The 18,486-nt window shown below is 42.7% G+C and overlaps 1 protein-coding gene across 1 annotated transcript in view; it reads right to left on the reverse strand.

Moving 5' to 3' along the window:
• The window catches only part of LOC124804996 (E3 ubiquitin-protein ligase SH3RF1), a 213,527-nt gene that overhangs the window by 131,066 nt on the left and 63,975 nt on the right, over positions 1-18,486 (reverse strand). The gene's annotated exons all lie outside the window — the stretch shown is intronic.

The raw sequence follows: 18,486 nt of genomic DNA on the forward strand, positions 1-18,486 counted from the left end.
CTCTTTTCCTTTAGTTTACATAGGAAAGAGAAAGGGGAACTCCTTTGAGTGGAGCACTGGTTCAGGAGAAGGCTGTTTACCTGAACAAGTTAATGAATGGTGATGAGTCTTTTAATGGAAGTACTGGTTGGTCGGACAGATTCAAAAAACCTCATGGAATCCATCAGCTAACAATTACTGGAGAGAAGCTTTCTTCTGACCATGATGCAGTGAAGGAACACTTGGGTAAGTTTGAAAAAAAAATGATAAGAAAGGGAAAGTGTTCTCCCTAACGAATTTACATGCTGACAATACTGGCCTTAATTTTAGCACATTGCCAACAAAAAGCCTGGCATCAAAAGCAGGAGACCGTGCTCCTGGTTTTAAAATGTTCAAAGATTATGTGACTTTATAAGCATGCAGCAACGCTGCTGGTAATCACAAACTGCCTTTATTGCTGATCGACAAATCTGCTAGGCCCAGAGCTTTTAAAAACTGCAACATGAAGTCCCTGCCCGTATATTATCGCAACCACAAAAATAGCATCGATGGATGGTAAGTTGTTCAAAGAATGGTTTCACGGCCAGTTTGTTCCCTCTGTTTGACGGTTTTGTAAGGACAATCATTTGTCTCCCCAAGCAATGCTTTTGATTGCTAACGCACCATCTCACCCCAGCACTGAGGAATTATGTGATGGAAAACTTGTGGCAAAGCTTTTGCCACCGAATGTTACACCACTTCTACAGGATCACGGCATTACCATCAAAGTGAATGGAAACTTGACAAACAACAAGCCAGAAGTCGGAAACATTTTGAATAATCATTTTTTTTAAATGTAGTAGATAAAATAGGATCTCAATGATCATTAGAAGAAGCAAGACAGTTAATGGAAGAGGTCTTACCCACACCATTTGATACAACTGAAATTCCACCCACCTCTTCTTCGGAAATTAGGAAGATAATCAACTCTCTCAAGAATAAAAGCTCACATGGAATTGATGGCATTTCCAGCAGGATAATAAAAGCTTGTTCCCAAGAGATAAGTGGGATTCTTAGCCACATATGTAATAGCTCTTTGAAGCAGGGTATTTTCCCAGCTAGACTGAAGTATGCCATTGTTAAACCACTGCATAAAAAAGGGGATATGTCTGATGTCAACAACTACCGCCGAATCTCTCTTCTGACTGCCTTATCCAAAGTTCTTGAAAAAGTAATGTATTGTCGAGTAGCTTCACACCTTTAGAAAAATAAAGTTTTAACAAAATGTCAGTTTGGTTTCCAGAAAGGTTTTTCAACGGAAAATGCTATACATACTTTCACTAATGAAATATTAAATGCTCTGAACAACCGGAAGTCACTGTTTTTTTTTTTTTTTTTTTTTTTTTTTTTTTTTTTTTTTTTTTTTGTTATCTCTCAAATGCTTTTGATTGTGTAAATCATGGAATACTTCTAGATAAGTTCAAGTACTGTGGTATGAATGGGACAGCACTCAAATGGTTTAAATCATACCTAACTGGAAGAGTGCAGAAAGTTGAAATAAGCAGTTCACATAATATGCAAAAAAAAAAAACTGGCAATTTCTCAAACTGAGGAACAATCAAGAATGAGGTGCCGCAAGGTTCGGTCTTGGGTCCTCTGCTGTTCTTAATATATATTAATGACTTGCCATTCTATGGTCACGAAGGTGCAAAGCTGGTACTTTTTGCGATGATACAAGTATAGCTATCACACCCAACAGACAAGAATTAACTGGTGAAATTGTAAACAATGTTTTTCAGAAAATCATTACGTGGTTCTCTGCAAATGGGCTCTTATTAAACTTTGACAAAACAGTACATACAGTTCCACACAGTAAACGGAATGACACCATTAATAAATACAGACTTCGATCAGAAATCGGTAGCTAAGGTAGAATATTCAAAATTTCTAGGTGTATGCATAGATGCCTACTTTCATTCTCTGCTTTCATATGGCATCATATTCTGGTGTAACTCATCATTGAGTAAAAGAGTGTTCATTCCACAAAAGTGCGTAATCAGAATAATTGCTGGAGCTCATTCAAGATCATACTGCAGACACTTATTTAAAGAGCTAGAGATCTTCACTGTAGCCTTACAATATATGTATATTCACTTATGAAATTTGTTATTAACAATCCGAATGAATTCAAAAGTAATAGCAGTATACATGGCTACAACACTAGAAGAAAGGATGACCTTCACTACTCAAGGTTAAATCTAACTTTGGCTCAGAAGGGAGTAAATTATACTGCCACGGAAGTCTTTGGTCACATACCTAATAGCATCAAAAGTCTGACAGGTAGCCATATAGCATTTAAAAGGAAATTAAAAGAATTTCTTAATGGCAACTCCTTCTACTCATTAGATGAATTTTTGGAAATAGCAAGTGGGTAATTTCCCCAACCCACACATATATATATCACTTTCGTATGGTAAGTCTGTATGTGTTTCTATCGACCTGCAAGCGCTTTCGTATGGTAAGTCACATCATATGATGTGACTTACCGAACGAAAGTGCTGGCAGGTCGATAGACAAACAAACACAAACATACACACGAAATTCCAGCTTTCGCAACCAACGGTTGCTTCATCAGGAAAGAGGGAAGGAGAGGGAAAGACGAAAGGATGTGGGTTTTAAGGGAGAGGGTAAGGAGTCATTCCAATCCCGGGAGCGGAAAGACTTACCTTAGGGGGAAAAAAGGACAGGTATACACTCGCACACACGCACATATCCACCCACACATATACAGACACAAGCACACATATTCAAAGGCAAAAAGAGATGTCCAGTTTTCCCCATGATTTTGCCCAAACTCTTTGCCCCCGAATAAGTCCGCCTGTGTCCGCGCATATATATATATATATATTGCCGCCCCACAAGGAAAGAGGGAAGGAGAGGGAAAGACGAAAGGATGCGGGTCCCAAGGGAGAGGCCAAGGAGCCACCCCAATCCCGAGAGCGGAAAGACCCACTCCACTCTAGGGGGAAAAAAGGACAGGTACACACTCGCGCACACTACACACACACACACACACACACACACACACACACACACACACACACACACACACACAAGCAGACACTTGTAAATGCAAAGAGTTTGGGTAGAGATGTCAGTCAAGGCAGAAGTACAGAGGCAAAGATGTTGAAAGACAGGTGAGGTATGAGCGGCGGCAAATTGAAATTAGCAGAGATTGAGGCCTGACGGATAACGAGAAGAGAGGATATACTGAAGGGCAAGTTCCCATCTCCGGAGTTCTGACAAGTTGGTGTTAGTGGGAAGTATCCAGATAACCCGGACGGTGTAACACTGTGCCAAGATGTGCTGGCCGTGCACCAAGGCATGTTTAGCCACAGGGTGATCCTCATTACCAACAAAGACAGGGCCACGTGTGAAAGCACCCACGTGATTTACCAACTGACCTGACTACACTGTGAAGCTTTCTATGTGGGAATGACCAGCAAAAAACTGTCCATTTGCATGAATGGACACAGGCAGACAGTGTTTGTTGATAATGAGGATCACCCTGTGGCTAAACATGCCTTGGTGCACGGCCAGCACATCTTGGCACAGTGTTACACCGTCCGGGTTATCTGGATACTTCCCACCAACACCAACCTATCCGAACTCCGGAGATGGGAACTTGCTCTTCAATATATCCTCTCTTCCCGTTACCCACCAGGCCCCAATCTCCGCTAATTTCAAGTTGCCGCCAGTCATACCTCACCTGTCATTCAACATCATCTTTGCCTCTGCACTTCCGCCTCTCCTTCCCTCTTTCCTGATGAGGCAACAGTTTGTTACGAAAGCTTGAATTTTGGGTGTATGTTTGTGTGTATATCGACCTGCCAGTGCTTTTTATATATATATATATATATATATATATATATATATATATGCCTGTCTTTAAATATGTCTGCTTGTGTCTGTATGTGTGGATGGATATGTGTGTGTGTGTGTGAGAGTGTATACCTGTCCTTTTTTCCCCCTAAGGTAAGTCTTTCCGCTCCCGGGATTGGAATGACTCCTTACCCTCTCCCTTAAAACCCACATCCTTTCGTCTTTCCCTCTCCTTCCCTCTCTCCTGACGAAGCAACTGTTGGTTGCGAAAGCTAGAATTTCGCGTGTATGTTTGTGTTGTGTGTCTATCGACCTGCCAGCACTTTCGTTCGCTAAGTCACATCATCTTTGTTTTTAGATATATTTTTCCCCCGTGGAAGGTTTCCCTCTATATATATATATATATATATATATATCCTACACTCGTACTCTCTGCTGGAAGTATCACTTTGCCACGAAGAAAAATGATCCTAATCCTACTCCTAATGATCCAACTCCCCAAGACACTATCCAAAATGAACCCTGCCTGGAACAGTTCCGTCCTCCGTCACAGCGGGACCCACCTCCTCTTCCTCAAAATCACCCTCTCCAAACCTTCCAGGAATTTCTGAATTCCAGCCTTGCCTCTCAATCCTTCTTAAAAAACCTTAATCCTACTCCCAACATCACCACTGCTGAAGCCCAGGCTATCCGTGATCTGAAGGCTGACCGGTCCATCGTCATTCTTCCGGCGGACAAGGGTTCCACGACCGTGGTACTTGATCGTCGGGAATATGTGGTTGAGGGACTGCGTCAGCTTTCAGACAACACCACATAGAAAGTTTGCCAAGGTAATCCCATTCCTGATGTCCAGGAGGAGCTTCAAGGAATCCTCAGAACCTTACGCCCCCTACAAAACCTTTCACCTGACTCCATCGACCTCCTGAGCCCACCGACACCCCGCACCCCTACCTTCTACCTTCTTCTTAAAATTCACAAACCCAATCATCCCGGCCGTCCCATTGTAGCTGGTTACCAAGCCCCCACAGAACGTATCTCTGCCTACATAGATCAACACCTTCAACCCATTACATGCAGTCTCCCATCCTTCATCAAAGACACCAACCACTTTCTCGAACGCCTGGAATCCTTACCCAATCCGTTACCCCTGGAAACCATTCTTGTAACCATTGATGCCACTTCCTTCTACACAAATATCCCGCACGTCCAGGGCCTCGCTGCGATGGAGCACTTCCTTTCACGTCGATCACCTGCCACCCTACCTAAAACCTCTTTCCTCATTATCTTAGCCAGCTTCATCCTGACCCACAACTACTTCACTTTTGAAGGCCAGACATACCCACAATTAAAGGGAACAGCCATGGGTACCAGGATGGCCCCCTCATACGCCAATCTAATCATGGGTCGCTTAGAGGAAGCCTTCTTGGTTACCCAGGCCTGCCAACCCAAAGTTTGGTACAGAATTATTGATGACATCTTCATGATCTGGACTCACAGTGAAGAATAAGTCCAGAATTTCCTCTCCAGCCTCCTTTGGTTCCATCAGATTCACCTGGTCCCACTCCAAATCCCATGCCACTTTCCTTGATGTTGAGCTCCACCTGTCCAATGGCCAGCTTCACCCGTCCGTCCACATCAAACCCACCAACAAGCAACAGTACCTCCATTATGACAGCTGCCACCCATTCCACATCAAACGGTCCCTTCCCTACAGCCTAGGTCTTCGTGGCAAACGAATCTGCTCCACTCCGGAATCCCTGAACCATTACACCAACAACCTGACAACAGCTTTTGCATCCCGCAACTACCCTCCCGACCTGGTACAGAAGCAAATAACCAGAGCCACTTCCTCATCTCCTCAAACCCAGAACCTCCCGCAGAAGAACCCCAAAAGTGCCCCACTTGTGCCAGAATACTTTCCGGGACTGGATCAGACTCTGAATGTGGCTCTCCAGCAGGGATACGACTTCCTCAAATCCTGCCCTGAAATGAGATCCATCCTTCATGAAATCCTCCACACTCCACCAAGAGTGTCTTTCCGCCGTCCACCTAACCTTCGTAACCTGTTAGTTCATCCCTATGAAATCCCCAAACCACATTCCCTACCCTCTGGCTCCTATCCTTGTAACCGCCCCTGGTGTAAAACCTGTCCCATGCACCCTTCCACCACCACATACTCCAGTCCTGTAACTCGGAAGGTGTATACGATCAAAGGCAGAGCCACGTGTGAAAGCACCCACGTGATTTACCAACTGACCTGCCTACACTGTGACGCATTCTATGTGGGAATGACCAGCAACAAACTGTCCATTCGCATGAATGGACACAGGCAGACAGTGTTTGTTGGTAATGAGGATCACCCTGTGGCTAAACATGCCTTGGTGCACGGCCAGCACATCTTGTCACAGTGTTGCACCGTCCGGGTTATCTGGATACTTCCCACTAACACCAACCTATCCGAACTCCGGAGATGGGAACTTGCTCTTCAATATATCCTCTCTTCCCGTTATCCACCAGGCCTCAATCTCCGCTAATTTCAAGTTGCCGCCACTCATACCTCACCTGTCATTCAACAACATCTTTGCCTCTGCACTTCCGCCTCGACTAACATCTCTGCCCAAACTCTTTGCCTCTGTATATGTCTGCTGTGTGTGTGTGTGTGTGTGTGTGTGTGTGTGTGTGTGTGTGTGTGCGTGCGCGCGCGCGCGCGCGCGCGCGCGCGCGCGCGCTAGAGAGATTGTACCCCCATCCCCCTAAGGTAAGTCTTTCCGCTCCCGGGATTGGAATGACTCCTTACCCTCTCCCTTAAAACCCAAATCCTTTCGTCTTTCCCTCTCCTTCCCTCTTTCCTGACGAAGCAACCGTTGGTTGCGAAAGCTAGTATTTTGTGTGTATGTTTGTGTTTGTTTGTGTGTCTATCAACGTGCCAGCGCTTTCGTTTGGTAAGTCACATCATCTTTGTTTTTAGATATATTTTTCCCATGTGGAATATTTCCCTCTATTAATTTATATATATATTTTTTTTAAGTGTCATGTAATATTTTGTGTAATGTAATATCTTGTATAGACACCTTTTATTAACATGACACATTACACATCATTATGAAGTGTCATATTCGTGAACTATGGAACAAGTACTAATCTAATCTAATCAGCCGATGGACCAGAGCATACTGCAAACATTAAAACTGATTTACAGAAAATAATTTTTATAATGCTGATCCAAGATGATAGCATTCCTTTACTGGACAAAATAAAAGAGACCAATGTGAAGGATGTTGTTTATTGGGCGGCTGAGGCATGGCAGAATATTTCAGAAAATACTGTGAGAAAATCATGGGGAAAACTGGACATCTCTTTTTTTCAGGACAACCTAGTTGAAAATGAAGAGGAAAATCTACTACAAATGATACAGACAATCCCTTTATGTGAAATACCTAGTGAAGGAGACGTAGATAAGTGGATGGGTTCAGAAATTTTGTAAATGTAGTTTGTTTACAAACTTTTGCACATACGCTCACGTTTTCTTGTTTGTCGGTAATTTAACTGACTTATTCTTACAAAATTATTATTTTACTATGAATGTAAAGTACTTGACTTGCTGTTGAATTGTTAGTTCTGGGGTATAGTTAGTTCATCTACAGAGAAGACCTCGTGTAGAACGCTAGTGGAACCCATTTGTGAGTATTGCTCAAGTGTTTGGGATCTTCACCATGTCGATTAAAGGAACACATCGAAGTAATTCAGGGGTGTGCTACTAGGTTTGTTACTGATAAATTCAGTCACCATGCAAGTATTATTGAGATGTTTCCACACAAATGGGAATTCCTGGGGGAAAGACAATGTCGTCGCGAGCCACTATTGAGGAAATTTAGATAACTGGCATCTGAGGCTGACTGCAGAATGATTCTCCTGCTGTCAACGTACATTTCAGATAAAGAACACAAAGATAACATAAGATAAATTAGGGTTTGTTCAAAGACATATAGACAGTCATTTTTCTTCACTCTATTTGCGAGTGGAACAGGAAAGGAAATGACTGGCAGTGGTACAAGGTGCCCTCTGTCTTGCACCATACAATGGCTAGCAGTGTATTTACGTAGCTGTATATAAGTGTGATGGTTGCTGTAGCTTTTTCAACAGGGATGACTGCAGTGGCGTGGGGACCGGAAAAGTAAATTATGCTCTTCAGTAGGCAGTAGGGAGACAAAGATAGTGCAACAGGAGGGGAAAACTACTGTCCTACAGGGTGAATTAGATAAGGCTAGGAAAGATCTCAACAGGTTAAGGAGGGAGAAGGGTAAAGAGAGGTGAGAGATGGCAACAGGTAACAGAAGGAATGGGCACAGAACTTCATCTGACAGCTTTGTGGTGAAAGTGTAAAATATCTGTTGTTTCAATTAGACATAGATGAGCCTCATGCGGCTGTAGGTATAGACAGGACAAGAAATTTTCAGCAGTAAACTGAAAGTAAGACTGTAGGGAAAACAGTAAAGATAAAAGTTTATTTGTTATGTAGTTATCATGCTAGTGGTGTAACCAACTTTTGCAGGATGATTTAGGATCAGAAAACCAGATCACTTTTTTTTATTTTTAACCTAGTGCTGGTCTGGGTCAAGTGACAGGGTATTTAGGATCACTTTGCAAAGTCTTTATCAAAGAAGACACCAGGGTATAGTGAGTGGGCAAGGAAACAGTAATGACAGAGATCCTGAGTATAATAGAGAGTGACTGGCAAAGACTGCACCAGCATTGAGGCATATCAGCATTGGCTGTATCTGTTTTGGGATACCATGACTGAACTCCTTTGAGCTCTTCTGCCAGGAGAGCTAATTTGGCGTTGGAATAGTTCGTATGTCGGATGCACGGTCATACACTGATCAACCAGAACTTTATGAACACCTACCTAATAGCCAGTATGTCCACCTTTGGCACAGATAACAGTGGGGACACGTCATGGCATGGAAGCAATGAGGCCTTGGTAGGTCACTGGAGGGAGATGGCACCACATCCACCAACACAAGCCACCTAATTCCCATAAATTATGGGGAGGGGGAGTGACAAGCTCTGATGCCACATTCAATCACTTTCCAGATGTGTTCAATCAGGTTCAGAGCTGGAACTCACCACTCCATCACACTCCTAACCTTGTGACATGGTGCATTATCTTGCTGAAAAATGCCACTGCTGTCAGGAAATGTCATCGTCACTGAAGTGTGTACATGGTCTGCAAGCAGTGTAAAATACTCCTTCACCATCACAGTGCCCTGCACAAGCACCACTGGACCCATGGATGTCCAAGTGAATGTTCCCCAGAGCACATTGGAGCCACCGCCAGCTTTTCTCCATTCCACAGTACAGGTATCGAGGAGCTGTTACCCTGTGAGATGACGGTTTCGCGCCCTCCCATCAGCATGATGAAGAAGGTACTGGGATTCATCAGACCATGCAATACTCTGCCACTCTGCCAATGTCCATTGCTGATTGTCATTTCCAATGCATGGGTCATCAGCTGTGGAGGTCTATCATTAGGAGCGTTCAGTGCACTGTATGTTCACACATACTTGTACTTTGTCCTGCATTAAAATGTGATGTTAATTCTGCCACAGTTCATCACCTTTCCTGTTTTCCAGTCTGCCCAGTCTACAATGTCTGACATCTGTAATGAGGGGTGGCTGCCCAACCCTACGATGTCTGGCCATGGTTTCGCTTTGGTTTTGTCCTGTGCTGAAGACACTCACAACAGCACTCCTCGTACACATGACAAGCCATGCAGTTCCCGAAGTAATTGTGCTGAGCCTGCAGGCCAGCACAATCTGTCCTTGGTCAACCTCAGATAGATTGCATGCCTTCCCCATTCTACAGATAGACAGACACTACATGAACTGTGCTTGTGTCTGATTAGCAGTCATTCCTTGTCCAAGTGATGCTGCTACTGCCTGGACGGGTCTACATCAATTGTGGTGGTGGTAATAATGTTCTGGCTGATCAATGTATATTGATGTTGTTCCTGCCGAGTTAGTTATTAGTTAGTTACTGTTGCATGTTCCATTCACACTGAAAATTAATTTGTACATAATGTTACCCTCTGGATATTTCTAAGCTCTTTTTTATTTTTTTATTACAAAAAGGAAAAAAGACCTACAGATAGCAGTAAGTAAATCTTACCCACCATCTTTTACACATTACAGTAATCGATATTCTTTTACAGAATAGAAGGCATTGTCAAGGAGAAACTTTCTCAGTTTATTTTCAAACTTTACTTCATTGTCTGACAGATGTTTTATATCGACAGGTAAGTAATCAAAAATTTTTGTTGCAGCACTGTGCACTCCTTTTTGTGCCAAACACAACTTTAATGTGGAGTAATGAATGTTATTTTCCTTCTGATATTCCAGTTTTGTACATCACTGTTTCTTTTGAATTTTAGTGGATTACTTAAAACAAACTTTATGAGGGTATAAATATAATGCGAAGCAGTAGTCACAATGCCCAACTCTAACAGATGTCTACAAGACCCCATATTATTCTTACAGCACTTTTTGAGCAATGAAGACTTTTTCTTAAAGATGAGCTAGCTCAGAACATTATTCCACATGACATTGAATGAAATCATGCAAAATATATTAACTCACTGGTTTGTCTCTCCCCAAGATTTGCAATGATTTTAAGTGCAAATGCAGCTGAACTAAGTTGTTCTAGGAGTTCCAAAATGTGTTTTTTACAATTTAAATTCTCATCAACATGAACCCCTAAGAATTTCGAATTTTCCACCCTATTTATTATTTCCCCACCATGTGTTACACTTATCACTGGTGTAGTACCCTCAACAGAACTGAATGTGTTGTGTCTCTTTAAAATTGTGGGTGACACCATTTGCAGAAAAGCAGTCAATGATACTTTTAAGAGCTTCGTTTATCACTACTTCTGTTTCTGCATGTATGCTTGAAATCATTACAATATATGTCATCTGCAAAAAGAACTAATTCTGATTGTTGTAAATTACACAGAGGATTGTTTACCTTTATGAGAAACAGTAGTGGACCTAAGACTGAACCTTGGGGAACCCCATATATGATTTCTTCCCAGTCAGAATTATGTCCCTAGCCTATATTGCTTGAATTACTAAGTACAACTTTCTGCATTCTTTTGGTTAGATATAACATTCTCCACTGGTTGGCTATATGATCAATCCCATTAAATGGGAATTTATCTAGGAGAACACTGATTCACATGTCAAATGCCTTAGAGAGGTCGCACAAAATACCAACTGGCACTATTTTGTAATATCTGGTGAGTGAACATATAAGCGGCACTGTCAGTAGAGCAACCCTTCTGAAACCCAAACTCTGATTTGCAAATGGTATTTTTGTTGCTAAGGTAAGATGCTATTCCAGAATACGTCATCACCTTAAACATTTTGGAGAATGATGTCAACAGTGAAACAGGTCAATAGTTATTGACATCTCTCTTATCACCTTTGATTCTGTTATTAGATGGGATTATACTGGGCATGGCCTTCACCTCAACAGGAAAGGGAAGGATATACTGGCTGCATTTACGGACACAAAACTTAAGATAAGGAGGAGTGGGGGAGGCTCTGTCATAAGTAAAAAAATACGTAAGTAGCAAAATACTGGTGCTAATGGGTGTCAGAACAGCATTTTTTTCCAGTATAGAGAGAACAGAAAGAAAAAAACTTGGAGACACGTTAGGACTGATATAAAACTTCAGTCAGAAAGAATCTAAACAACATAACTCTGGCATACTGCTTCAGTAAAAACAGTTGTTGGTTGAAAATTTACAGAAATTTTATTTCCAGCCAATTATATCTTAATCAGTGTGAAATGCCAACTATCTTCATTGTTTTGCTTTCAACTACAGTGACTAATGAGTCATCAAACTCAGTGGACATAATCTGACTCAACACTATGTGATCGCTGGTGTCAATAGTTACAGACTGTAGATCAGCATCTCACTTCCATAGAGCAGAAATGGAGAAGGTAGGAGTTGGAACATTCATCAAGAACTGTCATAACTTTAAGAACATAGATTTTGCTCAGTGCAGCACATGTAAGCATGAGAGAAAAGCAAAATTTCGTAAAAATTCTTTATAACAGTAAGTGTACACAAAGCACCTGCACATAGTTCAATCTTCAGAAATCACTTTTAAGCTCCACTGGTCTATTTAACATCAAAACACATAGAAACAGTGGTAGATGGTGATTTTAATGTTGAGTTTCTTAAAAACTCTTTCAGTAAAAATTTATTGCAGTCATTAACATCACAGTCAACTTAATTTCTACTGTAAACTTACTAAGGTAGCCAGTTACTCAAAAATACCCATTTGACAATATCTTTATATAAACGTGTAATGAAAAAAATTATATTACAAAACCAATAGTCAATAGTATCTCAAACAGTTACATGCAGTTTCTTTTGTTACATGTTAATGTGGATCTGAACTCAAAATCTAATAAATTTGAGTTCAAGGAGATGGTCAATAAGCCAAAAATTTAGTACTTTAGGAAACTTCTCATCTGAAATCGCGCGATATATACAGTGCTCATGGCATGAATTAAAAACACAACAGTTTACTAATGAAGTCCTTATGTTATTTGAAAGATGTTTTCCCAAGTGTGTGTGTGTGGGTGTGGGTGTGTGTGGGTGGTGTGTGTATGTGTGTGTGTGGGTGGTGTGTGTGTGTGTGTGTGTGTGTGTGTGTGTGTGTGGTGTGTGTGTGTGTGTGTGTGTGTGTGTGTGTGTGTGTGTGGGTGGGTGGTGTGTGGGTGGTGTGTGTGTGTGTGTGTGGGTGGGTGGTGTGTGTGTGTGTGTGTGTGGGGGTGGTGTGTGTGTGTGTGTGTGTGGGGGTGGTGTGTGTGTGTGTGTGGGTGGGTGGGTGGTGTGTGTGTGGGTGGGTGGGTGGTGTGTGTGTGGGTGTTGGGTGTGTGTGTGTGGGTGGTGTGTGTGTGTGTGTGTGTGTGGGTGGTGGGTGTGTGTGTGTGGGTGGTGGTGTGTGTGTGTGTGTGTGTGTGTGTGTGTGTGTGTGTGTGTGTGTGTGTGTGTGTGTGTGTGGGTGGTGGGTGTGTGTGTGTGGGTGGTGGGTGTGTGTGTGTGGGTGGTGGGTGTGTGTGTGTGGGTGGTGGGTGTGTGTGTGTGGGTGGTGGGTGTGTGTGTGTGGGTGGTGGGTGTGTGTGTGTGGGTGGTGGGTGTGTGTGGGTGGTGGGTGTGTGTGGGTGGTGGGTGTGTGTGGGTGGTGGGTGTGTGTGGGTGGTGGGTGTGTGTGGGTGGTGGGTGTGTGTGGGTGGTGGGTGTGTGTGGGTGGTGGGTGTGTGTGGGTGGTGGGTGTGTGTGGGTGGTGGGTGTGTGTGGGTGGTGGGTGTGTGTGGGTGGTGGGTGTGTGTTTAGGGACACTCAGTGACGCAACCGTCTGAAAATTAGCAGAAGTGAATGTGGGTAAAACATAGAAAAAGCGATCTGTCATAAAATTGCACTTCCTCTTTCCTAATCTCACCCATGAACATCTGCATAACCACACTAGCGCACACACATGGAGGATAGAGTTAAAAATGGTCAGATGTTAACTTTCATGTAAAATACAAGTAAGACAAAAGGGAAACTAACATAAATTCATAGGAATATGTGCCTGGCTGATCCCTTATAAAAAACATGGATGAGCCAGACACCCTGATAACACATTAAAAATTTTATGGAACAAATCAGACATTGCACAGATCCTTAAAAAACATATCACATTTGTGTAAAGGGCAAATCTAACAACAAATCAGCTGCTGCCATTTGCCTGAATACAAAATACAGCACACCAAAATGTGGCGCACCGTGATCAGCACCCCATCTGTACCACATACAGGAGAGTCCTCTCACTGGTGCGAGGAGGAGGAGGAGGAGAAGAAGAAGAAGAAGAAGAAGAAGATTAGTGTTTAATGTCCCATTGACAACGAGGTCACTTGAGATGAAGCACAGGCTCAGATTAGGTACCAATGGAGGACAGCAGCCATGCCCTTTTGAAGGAACTCTAGTACCTTCCGCCGCGGAAGTCGAACACACGCCAGAACAAATGGACATGGTCAGCCCATAGAGGGCTCCACCTCCGCGGCGGCTATTCCACGCAGCGGCTCTCGCGCAGCGAGGGCGCCACTGCTACGCCACATGCAGACAGCGGCCAATAGCCGCTCCCTCCGGTTTCGTATATAGGGACCCGCTCTGCCCTAGTCCAGTCAGTCTGGTACTCGCTCTGGATTTCGTTCCTATCTCGGCGGTACTGTGTTCTGGTCGTTGCTCGTTGTTGACATTTGCCTAGCTATGGTTCCGAGTGGATTTACATTTGGTGTTTGGCGTTGTGGTTTCCACAAGCCTCCGTTGTTATCTCTTCCTTGTTGTGTCGCTCATAGTCGGCCGTGGTCGGTTGTTGTCAGTTGTCGTTGGTCTGTCGTCCGATTCGACCTGCGTTTGCCCGGTGGTGCGTGCTCCACCGCCGGCGGCTTCCCCGCCTGGCGGCTCCGATCCGCAGCCCAAGGTGTTCCCGCAGTTGGTTTTGGTTACAACAGGAACCATCTCAGCATTTGTCTTAAGCAATTTAGGGAAATCATGGAAAACCTAAACTAGAATCATCCGACATGGGTTTGGACCATCGTCCTCCCAAATGTGAGTCCAGTGTGCACTAGAACAACAAGCCACGTGTCAGAGGACTATGTCCTATGTGAAGACAACTGAGAAGGACATAAATCCAATCTGTGTCACTGGAAGCAGGTACACTTCAAACCTTCCAGCTGCTCATCTCCCCATCAACACAACTCCGTACCTGAACAACGAGGTGACAGCATGCAGGAGGATGCCACACTGAATGAAATGAGGGTTGCAATCTGCCTTCTTGGCTGTTAGATCTGCTATGAGGAATGGACATCTCTAAAAAGGGTCATCACAGAAGTTGGGAAGGAAAACATATGTACAAAGAAGGTAACTGTGAAGAAACCATGGGTAATAGAAGAAATACTTCAATTGATTAATGACCTATGGGTCCTGGCACCCAGTAGAAAGATACCTCCTTCCCACCAGTCTTTATACATGGAGAGGGTGGTGCAGGGGTGGCGTCTTTGATTCATATTCAAAACGTCTTCGGTCTCAGGTTCGAATCCTGCCACTGCTTAAATTTTGATTAATAATCAGTATTGGCAGCCGAAGAAGTCCGTCATAAGAAGTCACCCCCGTTCTGCCAACAGCCTTGTCAAAGAGGACGGAGGAGCGGACAGAGTTTCAGGGCACTCTCTTGTCCTAGGGCTGCAAAACTGCCCCTAAACGTGGAAGAATCAGCAATGATAAACAGCATAAAGATGCAAAAGGCAATGGAAACCACTGCATTAAAGACATGTAACGTGTATCCAAGAATATGTGGGTTGTAATTAAAGAAGTGTCAACATGATCTCTCCACTGGCCAAAGATTCCGGAATAGTCCCCCATTCAGATCTCCAGGAGGGGACTGCCAAGGGGGAGGTTACCATGAGAAAACGATTGAATAATCAACGAAAGGATAACGTTCTACAAGTCGGGGCATGGAATGTATGAAGCTTGAATGTGGTAGGGAAACTAGAAAATCTGAAAAGGGAACTGTTGAGGCTCAATCTATACATAGTAGGGGTCAGTGAAGTGAAGTGGAAAGAAGACAAGGATTTCTGGTCAGATGAGTATAGGGTAATGTCAACAGGAGCACAAAATGGTGTAATGGGAGTAGGATTCGTTTTGAATAGGATGGTAGGGCAGAGTGTGTGTTACTGTGAATAGTTCAGTGACAGGGTTGTTCTTATCAGAATCAACAGCAAACCAACAACAATAGTTCAGGTATACATACCAATGTCGCAAGCTGAAGATGAACAGATAGAGAAAGTGTATGAGGATACTGCAAGGGTAATACATTATGTAAATGGGGATGAAAATCTAATAGTAATGGGGGACTGGAATGCAGTTGTAGGGAAAGAGTAGAAGAAAAGGTTACAGGAGAATTTGGGGTTCGAACAAGGAATGAGAGAGGAGAAAGACTAATTGACTTCTGTAACAAGTTTCAGAAAGTAATAGCGAATACTCTGTTCAAGAATCACAAGAGGAGGAGGAGGTATACTTGGAAAAAACTGGGTGATACGGTAATATTTCAGTTAGATTACATCAGGGACATACAGAAATTCCGAAATCAGATAGTGAATTGTAATGTGTGCCCAGGAGTAGATACAGACTCAGATCACAATACAGTAGTGATGAAAAGAAGGCTGAAGTTTAAGACATTAGTCAGGAAGAATCAATACGCAAATAAGTGGGATACGGAATGACAAGATATGGTTGAAGTTCTCTAAGGCTATAGATACGGCAATAAGGAGTAGCTCAGTAGCCAGTACAGTTGAAGAGGAATGGACATCTCTAAAAAGGGCCATCACAGAAGTTGGGAAGGAAAACATATGTACAAAGAAGGTAACTGTGAAGAAACCATGGGTAATAGAAGAAATACTTCAATTGATTAATGAAAGGAGGAAGTACAAAAACGTTAAGGGAACTCAGGAATACAGAAATACAAGTCGCTGAGGAATGAAATAAATAGGAAGAGCAGGGAAGCTAAGACGAAATGGTTGCAGGGAGAATGTGACGAAATCGAAAAACAAATGATTGTTGGGAGAACAGACTCAGCATACAGGAAAGTCAAAACAACCTTCGGTGACATTAAAAGTAAGGGTGATAACATTAAGAGTGCAATGGGAATTTCACTGTTAAATGCAGAGGAGAGAGCAGATAGGTGGAAAGAATACACTGAAAGCCTCTATGAGGGAGAAGAGTTGGCTGATGCGATAGAAGACGAAACAGGAGTTGTTTTAGAAGAGATAGGGGATCCAGTATTAGAATCATAATTTAAAAGAGCTTTGGAGGAATTAAGATCGAATAAGGCAGAAGGGATAGATAACATTCCATCAGAATTTCTAAAATCATTGGGGGAAGTGAGAGCAAAATGACTATTCACATTGGTGTGTAGAATGTATAAGTCTGGCGACATACCATCTGACTTTCGAAAAAGCATCATCCACACAATTTCGAAGACGGCAAGAGCTGACAAGTGCGAGAATTATCACACAATCATCTGAACAGCTCACGCATCCACGTTGTTTACAAGAATAATATACAGAAGAATGGAAAAGAAAATTGAGGATGCACTAGATGACAATCAGTTTGGCTTTAGGAAAGGTAACGGCATGAGAGAGGCAATTTTGATGTTGCAGTTAATAATGGAAGCAAGACTAAAGAAAAATCAAGACATGTTAATACAACTTGTCGACCCGGAAAAAGTGTTCGATAGTGTAAAATGGTGCTAGATGTTCGAAATTCTGAAAAAAGTATGGATAAGCTATAGGGAGAGATGGGTCATATACAATATGTACAACAGATAAGAGGGAATAATAAGAGTGGACGACCAATAATGAAGTGCTCATATTAAAAAGGGTGTAAATAAAGATGTAGCCTGTCGCCCCTACTGTTCAATCTGTACGTCGAGAAAACAATGATGAAAATAAAAGAAAGGTTCAGGACTGGAATTAAAATTCAAGGTGAAAGGATATCAATGATACGATTCACTGATGACATTGCTATCTTGAGTGAAAGTGAAGAAGAATTACATGATCTGCTGAACGGAATGAACAGTCTAATGAGAACAGAGTATGGATTGAGAGTAAATCAAAGAAAGACGAAGGTAATGAGAAGTAGTAGAAATGAGGAGAGCTAGAAACTTAACTTCAGGACTGATGGTCACGAAGCAGATGAAGTTACGGAATTCTGCTACTTAGGCACTAAAATAACCAATGGCAATTGGAGCAATATCGGTCTTAATTTGAGGAAGAGATTTCTGAGAACATACATCTGGAGTACAGCACTGTATGGTAGCGAAACATGGACTGTGGAAAAATCAGAACAGAAGACAACTGAAGCATTTGAGATCTGGTGCTACAGACGAAGGTTGAAAATTAGACGGACTGATAAGGCAAGGAATGAGGAGGTTCTGCGCAGAATCGGAGAGGAAAGGAACATGTGGAAAACACTGATAAGGGGAAGGTACAGGATGGAGGTACATCTGTTAAGACATGAGGGAATGACATCCTTGGTACTAGAGGGCAAAAACTGTAGAGGAAGACAGAGATTGGAATACATCCAGCAAATAATAGAGAACATAGGTTGCAAGTGCTACTCTGAGATGAAGAGTTTAGCACAGGAAAAGAATTCGTGGTAGACCGCATCAAATCAGTCAGAAGACTGATGCAAAAAAAAAAAAAAGGTGTCGTGGTTATCCTGGACTACTTTATCTGCTGGATATGAGTGTTGTACAGACCGAAGGGAACTCAGGGAATCTGAAGAGACCAGAAATTTAGTAAGTGCAGCACTTGTCATCTCATCTGCTCCAGCACCCTCAAGGCTGTTTTATCATTTGGAACTGAACACAGTGACATCTTGAGGCAACCAAATCTTGAGGAAAGAATCAGGGAAAACAACAGAGCAGTCAACTTGATCCCCCTGTTTAGACCCACCTGTGTACACGGCTACATAGTTGTGAAGCTCATTTAAAATGTCAGAAAATACCATATTAAAAACACATGCACGAGT

Source organism: Schistocerca piceifrons, chromosome 7, assembly GCF_021461385.2.
Source record: "Schistocerca piceifrons isolate TAMUIC-IGC-003096 chromosome 7, iqSchPice1.1, whole genome shotgun sequence".
NCBI classification, from domain to species: Eukaryota; Metazoa; Arthropoda; class Insecta; order Orthoptera; family Acrididae; genus Schistocerca; species Schistocerca piceifrons.